Source organism: Arachis ipaensis, chromosome B5 (genome assembly GCF_059453495.1).
Source record: "Arachis ipaensis isolate K30076 ecotype BB chromosome B5, ASM5945349v1, whole genome shotgun sequence".
Taxonomy (NCBI): domain Eukaryota; kingdom Viridiplantae; phylum Streptophyta; class Magnoliopsida; order Fabales; family Fabaceae; genus Arachis; species Arachis ipaensis.
Genome location: NC_142440.1, coordinates 99,472,448 through 99,490,705, shown reverse-complemented (window position 1 = coordinate 99,490,705; position 18,258 = coordinate 99,472,448). Strand labels below are relative to the sequence as shown.

The 18,258-nt window shown below is 38.5% G+C and overlaps 1 non-coding gene across 1 annotated transcript; it reads left to right on the top strand.

Annotated features, from left to right (window-relative positions):
- Positions 1 to 7,437: 7,437 nt before the first annotated feature.
- Positions 7,438 to 7,541, top strand: LOC148565133 (small nucleolar RNA R71). The gene has a single exon (XR_015884135.1). It is a non-coding gene; the product is annotated as a small nucleolar RNA R71 (small nucleolar RNA).
- Positions 7,542 to 18,258: the final 10,717 nt, after the last annotated feature.

Sequence of the window (18,258 nt, the reverse complement as noted above, 5' to 3'; positions counted from 1 at the left end):
CGAAGTAAATTTTCTGGAGCTACAGAAGCCCAATTGGCGCGCTCTGAATTGCGTTGGAAAGTAGACATCCTGGGCTTTCCAGCAATATATAATAGTCTATACTTTGCCCAAGATTTGATGGCCCAAACTGGCGTTCCAAGTCAGCTTAAGAATTCTAGCGTTTAACGCCAGAACTGGCATAAAAGCTGGAGTTAAACGCCCAAACTGGCACAAAAGCTGGCGTTTAACTCCAAGAAAAGTCTTTACACTTGAAAGCTTCAATGCTCAGTCCAAGCACACACCAAGTGGGCCCTGAAAGTGGATTTTTACACTAAACACCCTAGCTTACTCATTTTTTGTAACCCTAGGTCACTAGTTTACTATAAAAACTACTTTTAGTAATTCATCTTGTACCTCATGACACTTTACACGTTTCATATTGTATTCCCTATGGCATGAGTCTTTAAACCCCATGGTTGGGGGTGAGGATCTCTGCTGTGTTTCGATGAATTAATGTAATTACTACTATTTTCCATTCTATCATGCTTGCCTCTATTCTAAGATATTCATTCGTACTTCAACCTGATGAATGTGATGATCTGTGACACTCATCATCATTCTCACCTATGAACACATGCCTGACAACCACCTCCGTTCTACATGAAATCAAGCTTGAATGTGTATCTCTTGGGTTTCTAATATAAGATTGGAACCTTCGTGGTATAGGCTAGAATTACTGGCGGCCATTCCTGAGATCCGAAAAGTCTAAACCTTGTCTGTGGTATTCTGAGTAGGATCTGGGAAGGGATGACTGTGACGAGCTTCAAACTCGCGAGTGTTGGGCGTGTGACAGACGCAAAAGGATCAATGGATCCTATTCCAACATGATCGAGAACCAACAGCTGATTAGCTGTGCGGTGACAGCGCATTTGGAACATTTTCACTGAGAGGACGGATGGTAGCCATTGACAACAGTGATCCAACAACATACAACTTGCCATGGAAGAAGCCTTACGTGGATGAAGAAGAAGACAGTAGGAAAGCAGAGATTCAGAAGATAGAGTATCTCCAAAACCTCAACCTGTTCTCCATTACTGCAAAATAAGTATTTATTTCATGTTCTTTTACCTTTTACAATTAAATATGAGAATTATTGATATCCTGACTAAGAGTTACAAGATAACCATAGCTTGCTTCAAGCCGACAATCTCCGCGGGATCGACCCTTACTCACGTAAGGTATTACTTGGACGACCCAGTGCACTTGCTGGTTAGTTGTTGATGCACGGAAACTTGTCTCTCAACAGATTTCCCTCGGCAAGTATACCGAATTGTCGTCAAGTAATAACTCACAAAAGAGTGAGGTCGAATCCCACAGGGATTGATTGGTCAAGCAACTTTAATTGGAGGAATGTTCTAGTTGAGCTAAGCAGAATTTGGTTTGAGAGTTGCAGGAAATTAAATGGCGGGAAAGTAAATAGCAGAAAATGTAAATGCCGAAATTAAAGAGCTGAAAATAGATGACGGAAAATAAATTGCAGAATCTTAAATGGGAATGGGGAAGATGATCATAAAAGTAATTGGCAGAAATTAAACAGAATGGATAAGATCAGAAATGGGGAGTTTGGTGTGACGAAATTGTGATTACACTTTGATTATGTAAAATTCATTGCTCTTTCTTTCCCTGGTAATGGCGCCAAAAAAACATGATGCCAATACCATGCTTCACAACTTCGCACAACTAACCAGCAAGTGCACTGGGTCGTCCAAGTAATACCTTACGTGAGTAAGGGTCGAATCCCACGGAGATTGTTGGTATGAAGCAAGCTATGGTCACCTTGTAAATCTCAGTCAGGCGGATATAAAATAGTAATGGGGTTTTCAAAAATAATTAATAAAAGAGGGATAGAAATACTTATGTAAATCATTGGTGAGAATTTCAGATAAGCGCATAGAGATGCTTTCGTTCCTCTGAACTTCTGCTTTCCTGCTATCTTCATCCAATCAATCTTACTCCTTTCTATGGCTAGCTTTATGTAAGGATGTCACCGGTGCCGATGGCTACTTTCGATCTCTCTCGGGAAAATGATCCAAATGCTCTATCACAGCACGGCTAATCGTCTGGAGGCATCACCTTTGTCGTTGGTTGCATCCTATTCCTCCCTGTGAAAATGGTCCGATGCGCTGTCACTGCATGGCTAATCATCTGGAGGTTCTCGATCATACTGGAATAGGATTTACTATCCTTTTGCGTCTGTCACTACGCCCAGCACTCGCGAGTTTGAAGCTCGTCATAGTCATTCAATCCCAGAATCCTACTCGGAATACCACGGACAAGGTTTAGACTTTCCGGATTCTCATGAATGCCGCCATCAATCTAGCTTATACCATGAAGATCCCAATATCTCGGACTTGGTCCCCTGTATTAGTAATCTAAGAGATACTCGTTCAATCGAAGGTAGAACGGGAGTGGTTGTTAGGCACGCGTTCATAGGGAATGATGATGATTGTCACGTTCATCACATTCAGGTTGAAGTGCGAATGAATATCTTAGAAGTGGAATAAGTTGAATTGAATAGAAAACAGTAGTACTTTGCATTAATCTTTGAGGAACAGCAGAGCTCCACACCTTAATCTAATGAGTGTAGAAACTCTACCATTTGAAAATACATAAGTGAAAGGTCTAGGCATGGCCGAATGGCCAACCCCTCTGATCTAAGAACCAGGCGTCCAAAGATTCCAAGATGTCTAGTACGATAGTAAAAAGTCCTATTTATAATAAACTAGCTACTAGGGTTTACAGAAGTAAGTAATTGATGCATAAATCCACTTTCGGGGCCCACTTGGTGTGTGTTTGGGCTGAGCTTGAGTGTTACACGTGTAGAGGTCATTTCTGAAGTTGAACGCCAGTTTTGGTGCCAGTTTGGGCGTTGAACTCCACTTTGCAACTTGTTTCTGGCGCTGGACGCCATAATTGGGCAGAGAGCTGGCGTTGAACGCCAGTTTGCGTCATCTAAACTTAGGCAAAGTATGGACTATTATACATTTCTGGAAAGCCCTGGATGTTTACTTTCCAACGCAATTGGAAGCGCGCCATTTTGTGTTTTTTAGCTCCAGAAAATCCATTTTGAGTGCAGGGAGGTCAGAATCCAACAGCATCAGCAGTCCTTCTTCAACCTCTGAATCTGATTTTTGCTCAAGTCCCTCAATTTCAGCCAGAAAATACCTGAAATCATAGAAAAATACATAAACTCATAGTAAAGTCCAGAAATGTAAATTTAACATAAAAACTAATGAAAGCATCCCTAAAAGTAACTAGATTCTACTAAAAACAATGCCAAAAAGCGTATAAATTATCCGCTCATCACAACACCAAACTTAAATTGTTGTTTGTCCCCAAGCAACTGAAAATCAAATAGGATAAAAAGAAAAGAATATACTATAAATTCCAAACTATCAATGAAACATAGCTCCAATCAAATGAGCGGGACTTATAGCTTTTTGCCTCTTGAATAGTTCTGGCATCTCACTTTATCCATTGAGGTTCAGAATGATTGGCATCTATAGGAACTCAGAATTCAGATAGTGTTATTGACTCTCCTAGTTCAGTATGATGATTCCTGAACACAGCTATTTTATGAGTCTTGGCCGTAGCCCTAAGCACTTTGTTTTCCAGTATTACCACCGGATACATAAATGCCACAGACACATAATTGGGTGAACCTTTTCAGATTGTGACTCAGCTTTGCTAAAGTCCCCAATTAGAGGTGTCCAGGGTTCTTAAGCACACTCTTTTTTTGCTTTGGACCTTGACTTTAACCGCTTAGTCTCAAGTTTTCACTTGACACCTACATGCCACAAGCACATGGTTAGGGACAGCTTGGTTTAGCCGCTTAGACCAGGATTTTATTCCTTTAGGCCCTCCTATCCACTGATGCTCAAAGCCTTGGGATCTTTTTTATTTGCCCTTGCCTTTTGGTTTTAAGGGTTATTGGCTATTTGCTCTTGCCTCTTGGTTTTAAGAGCTTTTGGCTTTTTCTGCTTGCTTTTTCTCTTTTTTTTTCTTTTTATATTTTTTTTCGCCTATTTTTTTTTCTGCAAGCTTTGTTCTTTGCTGCTTTTTCTTGCTTCAAGAATCATTTTTATGATTTTTCAGATTATCAAATAACATGTCTCCTAGTCATTATTCTTTCAAGAGCCAACATATTTAACATTCTTAAACAACAACTTCAAAAGACATATGCACTGTTCAGGCATACATTCAGAAAACAAGAAGCATTGTCACCACATCAATATAATTAAGCTAAGTTCAAGGATAAAATCAGAACTCATGTACTTCTTGTTCTTTTGAATTAAAACACTTTTCATTTAAGAGAGGTGATGAATTCATAGGACATTCATAACTTTAAGACATAGTTACTAACTACTAATGATCATGTAATGAAGACACAAACATAGATAAGCACATAACATAGAAAACAAAAAATAGAAGAAATAAGAACAAGGAATGAATCCACCTTAGTGATGGTGGCGTTTCCTTCTTGAGGAACCAATGATGTCCTTGAGCTCTTCTATGTCTCTTCCTTGTCTTTGTTGCTCCTCCTTCATTACTTTTTGATCTTCTCTTATTTCATGAAGGATGATGGAGTGCTCTTGATGTTCCACCCTTAGTTGTCCCATATTGGAACTTAATTCTCCTAGGGAGGTGTTGATTTGCTCCCAAAAATTTTGTGGAGGCAAGTGCATCCCTTGATGTATCTCAGGGATTTCTTGATGATGAGCTTCTTCATGTGCCTGTTGAGATTCAGGAATGTGCTCTCTTGTTTGCTCCATCCTTTCCTTAGTGATGGGCTTGTGAGATGAATCTTTCCATCTCCCATGGCTCAGAGGTGGAAGCATTTGTCTTCCCTTTCCTCTTTCTTGAGGTTTCTCTGGCCTTAGGTGCCATTAATGGTAATGAAAAAACAAAAAGCTTATGCTTTTATCACACCAAACTTAGAATATTGCTCGCCCTCGAGCAAGAGAAGAAAGAATAGATGAAGAAGAAGAAGATATGGAGGAGATAGAGGGATGTGTGTATGGATGTGAGTGGTGAATGGAAAACAGAAGGGATGACCATGAATGGAGAGAGAGAGGGTGAGGTGGGTGGGGATCCTGTGAGATTCACAAATCCTGAGATGATCCTGTGGGGTCCACAGATCTTGAGATGATCCTGTGGGGTCCACAGATCCTGAGATGATCCTGTGGGGTCCACAGATCCTGAGGTGTTCAAGGAATTACAACCTTGCACCAAATTAGGCATGTAAAATGCCCTTACACACAACTCTGGGCGTTCAGCGCCAGGTTGGTGCCCATTGTGGGCGTTGAAAGCCCATTTGTTGCCCATTTCTGGCGTTGAACGCCAGAACCATGCTTGTTCTGGGCGTTCAGCGCCAGCTCTTCTCCAGGGTGCAAGTCTGGCGTTCAGCGCCCAGATGATGCCCATTTTGGGAGTTCAGCGCCCAGATACTGCCCATTTTGGGCGTTCAGCGCCAGAACCATGCTCTGTTCTGGCGTTGAACGCCAGGCAGATGCTTCCTCCAGGGTGTGATTTTTCTTCTGCTGTTTTTGATTCCGTTTTCAATTTTTATATTTATTTTGTGACTCCACATGATCATGAACCTATAAAGACATATAACTAGGAAAAATATAGTTAGATAAAAATTGGGTTGCCTCCCAAAAAGCGCTTCTTTAATGTCAATAGCTTGACAGTGGGCTCTCATGGAGCCTCACAGATGTTCAGAGCATTGTTGAGACTCTCCAACACCAAACTTAGAGTTTGGATATGGGGGTTCAACACCAAACTTAGAGTTTGGTTGTGGCCTCCCAACACCAAACTTAGAGTTTGACTGTGGGGGCTTTGTTTGACTCTGCTTTGAGAGAAGCTTTTTTTGCTTCCTCTCCATGGATGCAAAGAGAGATCCTTGAGTTGTAAACATAAGGTTGTCCTTATTTAATTGAAGGATCAATTCTCCTCTGTTCACATTAATCACAGCTCTTGCTGTGGCTAGGAAAGGCCTTCCTAGGATGATGGATTCATCCTCTTCCTTTCCAGTATCTAAGACTATGAAATCAGCAGGGATGTAAAGGCCTTCAACCTTTACTAACACGTCCTCTACTTGTCCATAAGCCTGTTTTCTTGAATTATCTGCCATCTCTAATGAGATTTTAGCAGCTTGCACCCCCATAGATTCCCAGTTTCTCTATTACGGAGAGGGGCATGAGGTTTATCCCTGAACCAAGGTCACACAGAGCCTTAAAGATCATGGTGCCTATGGTACAAGGTATTATGAACTTTCCAGGATCCTGTCTCTTCTGAGGCAATGTCAGTTGATCCAGATCACTTAGTTCATTGGTGAACAAGGGAGGTTCATCGTCCCAAGTCTCAATACCAAATAATTTGGCATTCAGCTTCATGATTGTACCAAGAAACTTGGCAGTTTGCTCTTCAGTAACTTCCTCATTCTCTTCAGAAGAGGAATACTCATCAGAGTTCATGAAGGGCATAAGGAGGTTCAATGGAATCTCTATGGTCTCTAGATGAGCCTCAGATTTCTTTGGTTCCTCAGAGGGAAACTCCTTATTGATCACTGGACGTCCCAGGAGGTCTTCCCCCTTGGGATTCACGTCCTCCTCTCCTTCTTTGGGTTCGGCCATTTTGGTTATGTCAATGGCCTTGCACTCTCCTTTTGGATTCTCTTCTGTATTGATTGGGAGAGTACTAGGAGGGATTTCAGTGATCCTTTTACTCAGCTGGCCCACTTGTGCTTCCAAATTTCTAATGGAAGACCTTGTTTCATTCATGAAACTCACAGTGGCCTTAGATAGATCAGAGACTAAGTTTGCTAAGCTAGATGGATTCTGCTCAGAATTCTCTGTCTATTGCTGAGTGGATGATGGAAAAGGCTTGCTATTGCTAAACCTGTTTCTTCCACCATTATTAAAGCCTTGTTGAGGCTTTTGATCCTTCCATGAGAAATTTGGATGATTTCTCCATGATGAGTTATAGGTGGTTCCATAAGGTTCACCTAAGTAATTCACCTCTGCTATTGCAGGGTTCTCAGGATCATAAGCTTCTTCTTCAGAAGATGCCTCTTGAGTACTGTTGGATGCAGCTTGCATTCCATTCAGACTCTGGAAAATCATATTGACTTGCTGAGTCAATATTTTATTCTGAGCCAATATGGCATTCAGAGTATCAATTTCAAGAACTCCCTTCTTCATAGGCGTCCCATTATTCACAGGATTCCTCTCAGAAGTGTACATGAACTGGTTATTAGCAACCATGTCAATGAGTTCTTGAGCTTCTGCAGGAATTTTCTTTAGGTGAATGGATCCACCTGCAGAAGTATCCAATGACACCTTTGATAACTCAGACAGACCATCATAGAATATATCCAGGATGGTCCATTCTGAAAGCATGCCAGAAGGACACTTTTTGGTCAACTGTTTGTATCTTTCCCAAGCTTCATAGAGGGATTCACCTTCTTTCTGTCTGAAGGTCTGAACATCCACTCTAAGCTTGCTCAGCTTTTGAGGAGGAAAGAACTTGGCTAAGAAAGCCGTGACCAGCTTATCCCAAGAGTTCAGGCTGTCTTTGGGTTGAGAGTCCAACCACACTCTAGCTCTGTCTCTTACAACAAAAGGGAAAAGCATGAGCCTGTAGACTTCAGGATTTACTCTATTAGTCTTAACAGTATCACATATCTGCAAGAATTCAGTTAAAAACTGAAAAGGATCTTCAGATGGAAGTCCATGAAACTTGCAGTTCTGCTGCATCAGAGAAACTAGCTGAGGTTTCAGCTCAAAGTTGTTTGCTCCAATGGCAGGAATGGAGATGCTTCTTCCATGTAAATTGGAATTAGGTGCAGTAAAGTCACCAAGCATTCTCCTTGCATTATTGTTGTTGGGTTCGGCTGCCATCTCCTTTACTTGTTCGAAATTTTCAATAAGGTTGTCTCTGGATTGTTGTAATTTAGCTTCTCTTAGTTTTCTCTTCAGAGTCCTTTCAGGTTCTGGATCAGCTTCAACAAGAATGCCTTTTTCTTTGTCTCTGCTCATAAGAAAGAGAAGAGAAAAAGAAAAGAAGAGGAATCCTCTATATCACAGTAAAGAGGTTCCTTATTGTTAGTAGAAGAAGATAAGAAGAAAAACTCGAACACAGATAGAAGAGGGGGTTCGAATTTGGTGAGTGATGTGAGGAAGAGATATTAGTAAATGAGTAAATAAATAGAATAAGATGATAGAAGGAGAGGATTTTCGAAAATTATTTTTGAAAAAGAGTTATTGATTTTCGAAAATTAAAATAAAAAATTAAAATAATTAGTTAAATAAAAAAAAAGAAATTTTGAAAAAGGGGGAAGATATTTTCGAAAATTAGAGAGAGAGAGTTAGTTAGGTGGTTTTGAAAAAGATAAGAAACAAACAAAAAGTTAGTTAGTTAGTTGAAACAAATTTGAAAATCAATTTTGAAAAGATAAGAAGATAAGAAGTTAGAAGAGATATTTTGAAATCAAATTTTGAAAAAGATAAGATGAGAAGATATTTTTGAAAAGATATGATTGAAATTGGTTTTGAAAAAGATTTGATTTTTAAAATCACAATTAATGACTTGATTCACAAGAAATCACAAGATATGATTCTAGAATTTAAAGTTTGAATCTTTCTTAACAAGTAAGTAACAAACTTGAAATTTTTGAATCAAAACATTAATTGATGATGTTATTTTCGAAAATATGATGTAAATTTAAGAAAAAGATTTTTGAAAAATATTTTTGAAATTTTCGAAAATAACAAAAAAAAATTGAAAAAAAATTTGATTTTTGAAAAAGATTTTGAAAAGATAAGATTTTTTTTTTAAATTTGAAAATTTGATTTGACTCATAAAAACAACTAGATTTTTAAAAATTTTTGAAAAAGTCAAATCTGATTTTCGAAATTTTAAGAGAGAAAAAGGGAAAGATATTTTTTTGATTTTTGAATTTTTATGATGAGAGAGAAAAACAAGAAAAATGATGCAATGCATGAAAGTTATGGATCAAAATAATGAATGCATGCAAGAATGCTATGAATGTCAAGATGAACACCAAGAACACTATGAAGATCATGATGAACATCAAGAACACATTTTTGAAAAATTTTTAATGCAAAGAAAACATGCAAGACACCAAACTTAGAATTCTTTAATGCTTAGACACTAAGAATTCAAGAATGCATATGAAAAACAAGAAAAGACACAAAATATGCAAATGCAAAGATCAAACAAGAAGACTTACCAAGAACAACTTGAAGATCATGAAGAACACTATGAATGCATGAATTTTCGAAAAAATGCAAGATGCACATGCAATTGACACCAAACTTATAACATGACTCAAGACTAAAACAAGAAACACAAAATATTTTTGATTTTTATGATTTTATAATTTTTTTGTATTTTTTTTTAAATTTTTTCGAAAATCATTTTGAAAAAGAAAAATAAGGATTCCAAAATTTTTAATATGAATTCCAGGAATCTTATGCTCTTTTAGTCTAAAGCTCCAATCAAAGGGTCAGGCATGGCTTAATAGCCAGCCAAGCTTTAGAATGGAATTACATCCATTGAGGTGATTAGTTGAAGACCAATCCCAAAGGAGTTTGGATATGGCTTTACAGTCAGCCAGGCTTCAACATGCTTCATGAAACTCTAGAATTCATTCTTAAAAATTCTGAAGAAAAAAATATTTTTGAAAACTTTTTTTTTTCAAAAACAGATGAGAATTTTTTTTTTTTGAAAGATTTATGAAAAATTTTTGAAAAGAAAACAAAAAGAAAGTTACCCAATCTGAGCAACAAGATGAACCGTCAGTTGTCCAAACTCGAACAATCCCCGGCAACGGCGCCAAAAACTTGGTGTGACGAAATTGTGATTACACTTTGATTATGTAAAATTCATTGCTCTTTCTTTCCCTGGTAATGGCGCCAAAAAAACATGATGCCAATACCATGGTTCACAACTTCGCACAACTAACCAGCAAGTGCACTGGGTCATCCAAGTAATACCTTACGTGAGTAAGGGTCGAATCCCACGGAGATTGTTGGTATGAAGCAAGCTATGGTCACCTTGTAAATCTCAGTCAGGCAGATATAAAATAGTAATGGGGTTTTCGAAAATAATTAATGAAAGAGGGATAGAAATACTTATGTAAATCATTGGTGAGAATTTCAGATAAGCGCATAGAGATGCTTTCGTTCCTCTGAACCTCTGCTTTCCTGCTATCTTCATCCAATCAATCTTACTCCTTTCTATGGCTAGCTTTATGTAAGGATGTCACCGGTGCCAATGGCTACTTTCGATCTCTCTCGGAAAAATGATCCAAATGCTCTGTCACAGCACGGCTAATCGTCTGGAGGCATCACCTTTGTCGTTGGTTGCATCCTATTCCTCCCTGTGAAAATGGTCCGATGCGCTATCACTGCATGGCTAATCATCTGGAGGTTCTCGATCATACTGGAATAGGATTTACTATCCTTTTGCGTCTGTCACTACGCCCAGCACTCGCGAGTTTGAAGCTCGTCACAGTCATTCAATCCCAGAATCCTACTCGGAATACCACGGACAAGGTTTAGACTTTCCGGATTCTCATGAATGCCGCCATCAATCTAGCTTATACCACGAAGATCCCAATATCTCGGACTCGGTCCCCTGTATTAGTAATCTAAGAGATACTCGTTCAATCGAAGGTAGAACGGGAGTGGTTGTCAGGCACGCGTTCATAGGGAATGATGATGATTGTCACGTTCATCACATTCAGGTTGAAGTGCGAATGAATATCTTAGAAGTGGAATAAGTTGAATTGAATAGAAAACAGTAGTACTTTGCATTAATCTTTGAGGAACAGTAGAGCTCCACACCTTAATCTAATGAGTGTAGAAACTCTACCGTTTGAAAATACATAAGTGAAAGGTCCAGGCATGGCCGAATGGCCAGCCCCTCTGATCTAAGAACCAGGCGTCCAAGGATTCCAAGATGTCTAGTACAATAGTAAAAAGTCCTATTTATAATAAACTAGCTACTAGGGTTTACAGAAGTAAGTAATTGATGCATAAATCCACTTCCGGGGCCCACTTGGTGTGTGCTTGGGCTGAGCTTGAGTGTTACACGTGTAGAGGTCATTCCTAGAGTTGAACGCCAGTTTTGGTGCCAGTTTGGGCGTTGAACTCCACTTTGCAACTTGTTTCTGGCGCTGGATGCCAGAATTGGGCAGAGAGCTGGCGTTGAACGCCAGTTTGCGTCATCTAAACTTGGGCAAAGTATGGACTATTATACATTGCTGGAAAGCCCTGGATGTCTACTTTCAAACGCAAGTGAAAGAGCGCCATTTTGAGTTCTGTAGCTCCAGAAAATCTATTTTGAGTGCAGGGAGGTCAGAATCCAACAGCATCAGCAGTCCTTCTTCAACCTCTGAATCTAATTTTTGCTCAAGTCCCTCAATTTCAGCCAGAAAATACTTGAAATCACAGAAAAACACACAAACTCATAGTAAAGTCCAGAAATGTGAATTTAACATAAAAACTAATGAAAACATTGCTAAAAGTAACTAGATTCTACTAAAAACATACTAAAAACAATGCCAAAAAGCGTATAAATTATCCGTTCATCAGAGTTCATCGGGCTTAGGAGATGTTGAATCCTCCAGATCAATTTCATTTTCATCTCTTCCTCAATCAATGCATTCATTGATCTCCTTGGCAATCTTAAGTGATTGAATTCCAATTCCTTGGTAATTCAATCTCTCAAATCTTGATCAATGGCCAATTCCTTGGTCCAATTGCTCATGAGAAGAGATGAGGTATGGTCACTGATTATACCACATGTATTTTCAAATCAAAGTATTGGTAGGATTATATGTCACCATATCCATCCAAACCCTAATTTGGTCCAACATGAGAAAGCATTTCTAGCATGATCTCTTCATTCCTCTTCCAAGGTTCCGAAGAGATCCAAGTATGAATAGCTTCTTTTCCAAGATAACTACTCAATTGGGTGAAGATTGAAAGCTTTCTAGTAAAATCAAGAGAAAAGAAAGAAGAAGAATAATGAAAACTATTATTGATCCATCAAATTACAACAGAGCTCCCTAACCCAATGAAAGGGGTTTAGTTGTTCATAGCTCTGGGAATGGAAAACAAAGATAGAGAATGCATTCTGAAAAGTTAAACTAGAAGTTGCAGAGAAAGTAAAAATACAGAGAGTAATTCTAATAATGCCCAAAAGCTCCTTTCTAGTTCAAAGTTCTCCCTATTTATACTATTCTTCTGATCTTCTAGTTGCTTCTTCAAGTCTTGGATATGGGCCTTTGGGTCTTGAGTTGAAGCAGTTATCTTCTTCAGTGGGCTCAGCTTTACTTGCAGAGAAAGTGTGCAGTAGGTATGGACTTTAGCTTGGGGCGTTAGTGGTGTTAACGTTAAGTGAAACTGTGGGGTCGAGAACGTTAGTGATAATCACCTTTTTCACTAACGTTCCTAACCCAAAACTGGTCCACGTTAACTTCAACGTTAGTGGCACTAACGTGACCACTAACGTTGCTACTTGGCCCTTCGCAAACGTTACTGGGGTTTACCTTTTCCAATATCGTTGAGAGTACCCATTTCTCCCTACGTTAGAGTTAACGTTAGTATAGTTAACGTGGCCTTTAACGTAGGCTTGCGAAATCTTCGAGAGCGTTAGTGACACTTACCTTTGTCACTAACGCTTCAAAACACCCCTACTTCCCACGTTAAAGTTCACGTTAACTAGGTTAACGTGACTTCTAACGTGGTATTGATAGCCATCTCCAACGTTAGTGACAAAGGTGAGTGTCACTAACGTTGGCTCATCATTCCTCTTCTCCACGTTAGCTTCCACGTTAATGTAATTAAGGTGGCAACTAACGTGGCTCATAGTGGCTTAATCCAACGTTAGTGACAAAGGTGAGTGTCACTAACGTTGGTGATTCCTTGCTCCCTCCACGTTAGAGTCCACGTTAACTAGGTTAATGTGACTCTTAACGTGGAAAATATGAGCTTAGTCCAACATTAGTGACAAAGGTGAGTGTCACTAACGTTGGCATTATCTTCCTCATCCACGTTAGAGTTCACGTTAACTGAGTTAACGTGACTCTTAATGTGGCCAGCTGCCACTTTGGAACGTTAGTGACACTTACTTTTACCACTAATGTTGGAGTTCTACTTCTCTTCCACGTTAGCTTGCACGTTAACATAGTTAACGTGGCAACTAACGTGGGCTATGATGGCTCAAGAAGGCGTTAATGGCGATCACTTTTCTGATTAACGTTATAAGGTAGCCTCCATTCCACGTTAGTGGTCACGTTAGCTAGACTAACGTGGCTACTAACGTGGTTCTTCCTTGCTTCCTTTGTCCTGAAATCAAGCAATAAAGTGCATCAAAGCTCTAATCCAAGTTATGAGACATGCATCATTCAATTTTGTCATTTAATTCATGCATAATTCTCATGAAATCATGTAAAATTCACAATGTTTGCTTGAATCAAGATGTAAGTGCTTATTTACCTAAAAGTTGCTTATTTCCTAAGAAAATGCATGAAACTACCCTAAAACCATAAAGAAAAGGTCAGTGAAACTGGCCAAAATGTCCTGGCATCAGTTGTGCGGAGTTACAAAAGTGTGATTGTAATTTTATGCACCAAGTTTTTGGTGCCATTGCCGGGGATTGTTCGAGTTTGGACAACTGACGGTTTATCTTGTTGCTTAGATTAGGAATAATTTATTTTTGTTGGTTTAGAGTCACTAAATTTAAGTCTTTTATTTGAGTTTAGTTTCATATTTTAAGTTTGGTGTCAATTGCATGTTTTTATTTTCTTTCAATTTTTCGAATTTGCATGTTCCTAGTTCTTTCTTGATCTTTAAAAATTCTAAGTTTGGTGTCTTCTTTGTGTTTTCTTTTAAATTTTTGAAAATTTGTGTTTGATTTTCTAAAAATTTTAAGTTTGGTGTTTTTGTGCTTTTATTTACTTAAAAATTTTTCAAAAATTTGTTCTTGGTGTTCATCTTGATCTTCAAAGTGTTCTTGGTGTTCATCTTGACATTCAAAGTTTTCTTGTTTGTTCTCTTTGTTTTGATCTAAAATTTCTAAGTTTAGTGTCATTTTGTTGTTTTTCTCTTTCCTCATTAAAATTCAAAAAAAAAAAAAAAATATCTTTCCCTTATTTTGCTCATAAATTTTGAAATTTTGCATTAAATTAGTCAAAGATTTTCAGAATCATATCTCTTTTTTTTAATCAAGTCAAAATTCTAATTTCAAAAATTGATCTTTTCAAATCTTTTTCAAAAAAAAAAATCAAATCTTTTTAATTTCTTCAATCATATCTTTTCAATCATATCTTTTTTTTAAATTGCAATCATATCTTCTCAATCATATCTTTTTCAAAATAATTTTCAATTATATCTTTTTGATTGCTAATTCCAAAATCTTTTTAATTAATTAATTAATTTAGTTTTCAATTTACTTTTATTTTATTTTCTTCTAATTTTTGAAACTTTTATTTTATCTTCCATTTTTTTGTTTTATTTTATTCGGTTACTTTTAATTAAATAAAATAAAAATATATATATATAATTTATTTACAATTCATATCAATTCGCTTTTCTCTATCATAGACAAAAGTGGAAATAAACAGTCCAGAAGGACTCTGGGGTCATATGCCAACCCCATTACAGCTGCATATGGGAGTAACATCTGTATACCTCCTATCAAAGCAAGCAGTTTTGAGTTAAATCCTCAGCTCATTATCATGGTGCAGCAAAATTGCCAGTATTCTGATCTTCCACAGGAAGAACCTACTGAGTTTCTGGCACAGTTCTTACAAATTGCTGACACAGTACGTGATAAAGAAGTGGATCAGGATGCTACAGATTATTACTGTTTTCAATTTTGTCATTTAATTCATGCATAATTCTCATGAAATCATGTAAAATTCACAATGTTTGCTTGAATCAAGATGTAAGTGCTTATTTACCCAAAACTTGCTTATTTCCTAATAAAATGCATGAAACTACCCTAAAACCATAAAGAAAAGGTCAGTGAAACTGGCCAAAATGTCCTGGCATCACAACACCAAAATTAAAGCTTGCTTGTCCCTAAGCAAGTACTGGAACAAGAGAATGATGAATGAAATGACAAGATGAATGAATCATTCTTGTGGAATTCATGTCCTTGGTTTTATGGGGTTTCATGCATAGCAACCTAGGTTCATTCCTTTACTGGCTTTCAGACCTTTATCATGCCTTGGAATACTCACTTGATGGCACCCTTTGAGACTGTTATTTATTGATCCCTTCATCTTTCCAAGGTTTATTGCATCCTTAGGCTAAGTGTTCTGTGAGAGGGCGACTCTTTAAGATAAGTTTTCAGCCAACACTCCCGAACCAGTTGGTTCAAGGTACTAGGTGTTGAAACACCCCTAAGGACTTACTCCCTTAAGTCTCTCTCCCCCATACATGCACACCACAGGCACATGGTTTGTTATTTTCTTTCCTTGAGGTCTTGGTGTCCAGCACCTCTTTGGGTTACTAAATGTTCTGTAGCAAGGTTGCTTTTGATAGTGGATTTTCAGTTGATAATTCCGGGTTAGTTAACCCAAGTTACCAAGTGATGAAGCACTCCTAAGAACTTATTCATCCAAGCAGATCCTTGGTACAAGTGCATCACAGACACATCCCTCAAGGTTGAAGCCCTTGGTGCCTAGCCTTATTCTTTATTACCCTTCTTTCTTTTTCAACTCTTAGTGTTCTTTTCCTTTTTCTTACTGGGATCTTATTATTTAGCTAGTCTCATGGGGTGTGTTTCAAGCATATGATTCAGGACATATAGTTGCCTTCCCACCTTGTTGGTGAACCAACTTAGCTAAGTGATTACTACACCACAAATTTAAGGACTTACTCCACAAATTGAACTCCACTCTGGTCTTTCATAACATCTCTTTTTATTTAGCTTAAAAGGACAAACATACAATAAGCAAGATGCATATGAAGATAGGTAACTTGAACCAGCACACATATGACCTAAGCAATGAAAATACTAAAGACAGAATTGAAAATTCCTAAGCTACTATGGAAGCATGTTCTATCTCATACATGATTTTCCTTATTTAAAATTTAAAAAAGATGGGATAATGAGGGAACTCCACCACCTTTTACTCACGGGATTGCTCATGCTCTCCCTCTTGTTTGTCCTCTTTGTGTTTTTCTTGAGTGCTTGAACTCCCACTTCCCTTTCTTTTTCCAATCAACTTTTTCCAGAAGCCAGCATCTTCCATCTTCTTTTTCAATGTTTCCTTCTGCTGTTTCACCTTCCTTTCCTCTTGTTCTATTAGCTCTTTTTGGACTTCATCATACCTAGGAATTGCAGAGTGCAGATGATGCATATGACCAGACATATAGTTTAACTTGGCTTGAGTGTTTATGTTGAACTCCTCCCTATGTAGTTGCCGTCCTTCATTCAGTACGCTGAACTCATTGAATGCCTTCATCTGAGCTAGCTGTCGTTGGTTGAGTTCTTGAAGGCATTTGTCTTAACGCTCTTGCCTTTCAATCACTTGATTGATGGCTTGAGTGAGCTGGGAGTAGTGTTCCATTTTCTGTTTCTACCACTCCCCTTGTTGATTCATCCAATTAGAAAGCAGTTCTTCTTGACGATCCATCCTTTGGGCTTGAATGTGCAGTTGTTGTTCTTGTCCCTCCATATAACTCCTTGCTAGCTCCTCAATGGCTCCGTGAATGTGATTCAAGTTGATGTTGGTTGGATTATAGTACTCTTCTTGCTGGTATTCTTCTTGATGAGATTCTTCTCGGTGAGGCCCCTCTTGTGCTGTTCTTTTTCCTATTTGAGGTCTTCTATGTTGTTGGGCGGGTGCCACATGAGTTATTCGCTGTAGCATGACTGACCTTTCAGGGTTTACCCAACTTGGATTGCTGTCCTCGAAGACTACCTTGGCTTTCATGCACAGTCTAAGGATGGTGCTGGGGTACCAAAGTCTAGCACCTGGATCATTCTTCTCGGCTGACTCTTGAATCTCCTCAGCTATAATCTCGTGCACATTGATGCCTCCACCATTTATTAAGCAATGTACCATAGTAGCTCGAGTAGTGTTAACCTCCGAATTATTTGCAGCTGGGAGGATAGATCTCTTCACGAGCTCAAACCATCCCTTGGCTTCCGGGATGAGGTCTCCTCTTCTGATGAACCGAGGTCTTCTATCCGAATACCTTTCCCAGTCAGATCCTATAACACACATATCATTCACAATTTCTTCAAGTTCATCATTGTCGGGGCCACTACTTATTCTCACGTGATAATTGGGCTCATCAAAATGTGGCGATTTCAGCTGAAGAACCCTCGTTATGGCATTGGGGCTGAAGTCCACCTCTGTTCCTCTCACATAACTTTTGAAGGTAGGGGCCTTAGTTTTGTCTTCTCTGACCACATTTTCATAGAATTCTTTGATGAGGTTTGCATTTATCTTTGCTTCTGGGTTCGTGAGCCTTTGCCAACCCCTTTGTTCGATCTTTCCTCGAATCTGTGGACATTCATCCTCGTTGAACTGGAATGTTAACTTAGGCAATATCATTTTGAGCTTTATCCGTTCAAATTCAAGTTCATGAAATGCAGTTTTGAATTTCCCTTCATCAAAAGGGATGCCCTCAACCGGTTCCTTTCTCTTTTGCCTCTTGGAGCTCGATGATGCCATGAGTAAGAGTTTATGTGTGAAAGTGTTGAGGGGTTGTGGATAAATGGTGGAATTTGGTTGGGCTTGGATAGGGTGAGATGAAGGGATTTGGGTTTCGAATGTGTGAAGTATAAAGAATGGGAATTAGAATGTGAAGGGGAGTACGGACTAGGAATCACTTATATAGGAAAGTGATGAGTGAATGAAAGGTGTGGATTGATGGGGTGGTTGTGTGATGGACGGATGGGGTTTAGCAATGGATGAGCACAAGGATCATCAACTTTATGATGGGGTTGGTTCAGTTTCCAAGCTTGTTCTTCTTCCAATGTTGCATGGCAACAATTCCCAATGCAATCCCCTTGAAGACACGTGTATAGTCCTCTCTTTTTATGGTGGCCGAATCCTCCTTCAATTGTCCCATCAATTCTCCTACAAAATAAAAGAAATATGATTAATAAAATTGTGGAAAATGGCGGCAAGATTTAAAAAAAAAGAAGAGAAAGAGTAACTACTTT